This window comes from Neltuma alba, unplaced genomic scaffold (genome assembly GCF_004799145.2).
Source record: "Neltuma alba isolate B1F8T4 unplaced genomic scaffold, ASM479914v2 tig00011538_pilon, whole genome shotgun sequence".
Classification (NCBI taxonomy): Eukaryota; Viridiplantae; Streptophyta; class Magnoliopsida; order Fabales; family Fabaceae; genus Neltuma; species Neltuma alba.
In genome coordinates, this window is record NW_021636200.1 from 83,421 (window position 1) to 89,296 (window position 5,876).

Sequence of the window (5,876 nt, forward strand, 5' to 3'; positions counted from 1 at the left end):
AATACAATTTCTATATAAATTAAATACTTATCAAAATTTAAAAAAGTTAAATAAATACTTACCGACAAATTCCACCTCAAAACCAGCCTGACGTCTGGGAGCAGGACGCTGCGTAGCCTGGGGATTCTCATTCCCCTGATCCTGTTCCTCCTCCTCCTCTTCGTCAGCAGCATCAGCATCAGCATGAGGTTGCTCATCCCCAGTAAAATGAGCCTCCTTAGTCCGCTCAATATCATCCTGCTCCATAAAACTGAGGATATCCTCCTCACTGAGATCGTAATCATGAATGCTGGGGAATGGCTCACCAGTATCATGATGATCCTCACTGGGTCCAGCTCTCTCAGGATCAACTGGCTCCTTCCCTGGCCGACGACTCATCCTAATAATAACAAATAGTAATTATTTATAAATAAAATAAAAAGAAAAATTATTTATAAGCCACAACATAATAAATTAAATAAAATAAAACATAAAAATAAAAATTATCTATCTATAAATTACTACTTCTACCTGAAAATAAGGATCTGCAACTGAACCAGAACTCGGATATATTTTGTGGAGAAAATTCAGCAGAGCTTCACTTCCTGAACGATTGAAGAAGTGAAAGTGAAGGGGGGTATATATAGGCCGAGCATTTCTAGCGGTTTTTGTAAAAACCGCTAGAAATTTCTAGCGGTTCTGGGAAAAACCGCTACAAAAGCCTAACGGTCACCACCCCATTTACAACGCCTCGAGAATTTACAGGAATTTTTAGCGGTTCATGTAAAAACCGCTAGAAATTTCTAGCGGTTCTAGAAACCGCTAGAAATTTCTAGCGGTTCTAAGAAACCGTTAGAAATTTCTAGCAGTTTTTACATGAACCGCTAGAAATTTCTCTCGGTTTCTCTACATTGCAACGGTCACATAAAAACTCCTCGGGAAATTAAAATGTTTCTAGCGGTTCATGTGTTAACCGCTAGAAATGTTCTGAATCTAGTGGTTTATTGGCCTGAACCACTAGAAAATAAACGCTACAATTTTGGCGCCAAGTTCCCGTCAAAACCCGGGAAATTTTCTAGCTCTGAGTTTCTAGCGGTTAGGTTATAACTGCTAGAAATATGCGGGCAATGGTCAAAGCATCGCTAATTTGCAGCGGTTTTTCTTAAAACCGTTAGAAATGTTGGAATTTCTAGCAGTTTTGGTTGAACCGTTAGAAATGTTCCGCTGCTAACTCAACATTTTCTTGTAGTGGTAGTCCCAAAGAAACATTATTATTATATTCAATAGATACTTTTGACATTTCCAAGATCACTAACAAAGTGTTTAGGATGCTTGATGAAGATGTAGATAAAGTGGGAGAGAAAAATGTGGTGCAAATAATAATTGAAAATGGTACAAATTATAATGTAGCTGGGCAAAAATTAATAGAGAAAAGGAAGCATTTGTATTGAACACCATGTGTAACCCATTGTATTGACTTAATGTTGGAGGGTTTTTGGAGGGGGGAATTATGTTGTATAAAGAAACCATTAGCAGGGGTAGAAGAATCACAACATACATTTATACAAGATCAATGCTCATTAGCCTTTTGAGAAAATACATAAATGGAAAGGACTTGGTTAGGCTTGCTAAAACTTGATTTGCCACTGCATATTTGACTTTGACATGTATTAATGAGCATAGAGTTACACTAATAAATTTGTTTAATTCTCAAGAGTAGAAGGATAGCAAATTTTCATCTACCGAGACTTCAAGATTAAGATTTACCACAGAGTAAATCACAATCTTCATTTATGACCCAATGCATGTTCACAATATCGCAATTATATCAAAGCAAGAATCATTATGACAAAGAACATATTTCTCACAATTCACAACATATGCATCAACTTCACTTCATAACATAAAACAAATATTATACTCATACTAGCCCACACATTCAATTCAACATACTTCCCCACTTCAATGAAGTTCATTTTATAAGGAAAAAATGCGTACCTTATTCAAAAGCATATCTATTACAATTTAGTTAAGTAGAAAAAGTTAAGAAAGCTTTTCAATCCACATTAGGCATATAAAATAAATTAACACTAGTTATCTCAACTCCAAATTTGAAGAGAAGTGTGGTCCATTTCATAAGCTTCAATTAGGGGTTTCTCTAAAAATTTTAATTCATTTTTTTTATTTTTGCCCTTAATTATTTATTCTCTCTCATTTATCATACCCTCTTGTCACATTTCCTCATTTTTCTTTTTTATCATTTTTCTCATTTATTATAAGGGTATATTTGAAAACAAAATTATATTTCTAACTTATTTATTGTTTTTAACTAATTTTAACTGCTTGTTCATTATCTGTGAATTAATTGTTTAAAATTTACAATAAGGATTGGAGGGAGTAGATGACAATCAAACTCAATTCAAACAATTCATCATAAGGTAATAAACAAAGCTCAAATCCTCACATCTCTCATCCTACAAAAACTCCCATAATCAAACCCTCAATCCCATGCCAAATTCCTCAATCTAAAGTTATAATCATTGTTTCCTCAACTCAAATAGGCCATTGAACCCATCAATCAACATCGATAACAACCATCCATAACAATCTCCAATTTTACACTTAGAATTTTCAACCTCCAACATACCCACTATTGAAGTCCAATCAATATCAACAACTTAAACTAATTAAAACCTCTATCTAACTCAAATAAACATAATCGATTCCTTAAACCACGTTTCAAATAATCATATTGCTAATTTTCACCAAAACCACTCTTCTAAGAACAAACCCTAACCCCAAATCACACAAATTTCAATGACAAAAAAACTAAACCAATTAAACATCTTATCTAAGTCAAATAGCTCATTTAAACCCAAAACATTCGGTCAAAACAATAACCATCTTGAAATCCGTCATGGACCCAAGAAACACTTACTTTGATGTCTAGAATCTCAAAAACACTCCAAGAGGTCAAAAATGTTGAGCTTTGGTAGAGCGAAGACCACCCACCATGAACCCCTCTTCAAAACTTATGTCTTACAGCTAAAAATTGTGATTGATATACCGGTTCTACAATGTTCGCCGCAACCAACAACACAACAGCATGGACTAAATTCAAAGATTCAGAATTAATTTCACAGATCTTCAAAAATTACAAACTAGAGCTCTTATGATAGCTTGAAATGTCCAGGTTTCATTGCAAAAAGAATCATTTGAAAGTGATATCATTTGCCCTTTGAAAATGATAATTTACTAAGAATGATTAAAACATTTATCGGTAACAAGGGGGCTAAGTTCAAAAATTCCTAATTAATTCCATACATTTCCAAATTTTGCAAATTAGGAGTGGTTGGAAAGATTGAAGAGTATGCTTTCAAATACGAAAAATAATCATTTTAAAATCCTAAAATCCCAAGACTGTTCTAAAAAGAAATGACTTCAAATTGTCATCCTTAGTACTTATAATCCTCGATTAACCTCAATCAATAATAGTAACCTTTAATTTCCACAACTTTAAAGCTTAAACACTTTAATCCTCAAAATTAAAAATCACAATGTTATATAATACACTTAACCTCCAAATGTTATGTATTCTACAATTTATGTGGATATAATCCCTTTTATAACTCTTGAAATAGAGTTTAATAGCTTGTGACATATAAATAGTGGATGAAAGATTCATCTCTCTCATTGCATCTTGTTGATTTTAATAGTTTTATGACATTGTTGATTTTTGTTCGTCACATGAAGATATTTTGATCCAAATGGCTTGGTAAGATTTTTTCTAATTTTTTTAGAGGGAATGATGGCCTTCCAATTTCTAAGACAGTATCTATTTTATGGATTCATGGGCAATTAAAGATTAATATTCATCATATTGAGCTATTAGAATTTACCTGTTGTTATTACTTTATGCTATTTTATCATTTAAAGTTCAAGCTTTATTCTTATATATGTTTTTACCAATCAATTGGATGTCTACTGAAAAAATAATTTCATTGGGAGGCCAACAGCCATAAATACTATCAATTTTTTTATTAGATTGCCAGAAGTGCTTGGTATGCTTTGGAAGATTTAAAGAAATTGATGATGTGCTATATTGAACATGATCACATCACATCAATGGAAATGATAATTGAAGGGCAATAATCTTTGGTCCTGGTTATACCTCTATGATCAGTAAAATTATGATCAAATGTTATAATATGATTTAAAATCATGTGAAAATTTTATGTACCAATCTATTAAGAGTAAATGTCAAAATTGATTATGAAGCCAAAAAGTCAATGAGATATTATGAAAAATACCAAAAATAATTATAATGCCCAAGGCAATAATTTATGAAGAACAATGCCCAAAGTAATTATTATAGTATGGTTAAACATCCCGGGGTGATTTAATATAAATAGAGTAGAGTGAAAAAGATAACACTTATCACTTAAAGGAAGAGTTAGAGAGAGTGCATGAAGTAATTTATCCTATTTCAGTCTACTACTTGATCTATGTCTAGATTCCAAAACACCTTTGAGATTTTCAACTATATTCCCCAAAATTTAGTGGATTCTTGGTGCCACAGTATATCAAACACCTTAACACCTGAGGCAACACCTCTACATCAAAGGCAATCTCTTCTCCTTGCAACTTGTAAGAGAATATCCATCTTATGATCTCATGATTCTAAGCAAAAAATGAAATTTAAAATCTCTCTCTTAAAACTCAACAAATCTTTTAAAGAATGTTTGCAATGAATGAGCACTAGAGAATATTCTTTCTATATCTCTTCTTTTTATTTCTACTCTCTTGTTTATCTCTTTTCTTCTCACTCGATCCATCTTCTTCTATGTGTAGTGCAACTCTCAAGTTATTCATTGGATAGAATTTTCCCGTTGAAGCTTGTGTCTAACATAGGTAAGGTATTAAATGAACTTCTCATTGAAGGTAGAGTCAAAAGTAGTAAGCCGCATTTGGTAAAAAAGTGCTTTTGAGCTTTAATCTTCTAATTGGTTCTCAAATATTTTCTTAATCTCTTATAGAGAGTGCTAAAATATATTCTAAAATATTTTTAAACTTAAGACACTCTTTAAAACATTTTTAAGGCTATTTTCAAATTCTAAAAAAAAATATTGTTTAAGCCTAAAATTTGGATTGCAATCAGGTCAAATTTGATCAAGAATGAACTTGCAACAAACTCAAGTTAAATTAGAAAATTTATATCATGGAAAGCAAAGTATGACTCAAATGGAAATACAGTCATTTTACTCAAAATATAGCAACTCGAGTATGTTTAAATGAACTAGAAACTTATAGTAATCAAATACTTAAAATTAGTGCAAAAATTTAAATATGACTCGAGCTAGTTTTAATTTTTATCACGCTTACATATTAAGAAATGAAGAACCTATGAATTGACTCAAGGCTAAAACGACTTCTAAAAAAATTAAAAAACCATTTTTATATCATATCATGTAATTTTTAATTAATAAATTCTCTGCAAAACAAAGTCTTTAAATTTATTGTGACTGATTGACACAAGCACAAGCAAATTATTATTTTTCATTATGCACAGCTCATTTCACCCATCTATGCCTAACCAATGCAAGAAGAAAAACAAAGCCTTTGAAGAGTTAAGCCATGTTTATGACGCAGTCAGAAAACCGTATTCATTGCAAAAAGCCAAAAAAAAAAAAAGTCTTTTGGTAGCATTAACAAAAAGGGAAGAGGAGGTTGAATCTAATTGAAAACTATAAATATTTTATACAATATTTTATTCAATATATCTTTATTTTCATTAATTTTAATGTAAAACCGTGAAAAACATTTCTAATCATGTTCTCATTCTCCTTCCATTTCCAAACTTCAAATTTCTTTATAGACAATGTCATAAATTAGGAAAG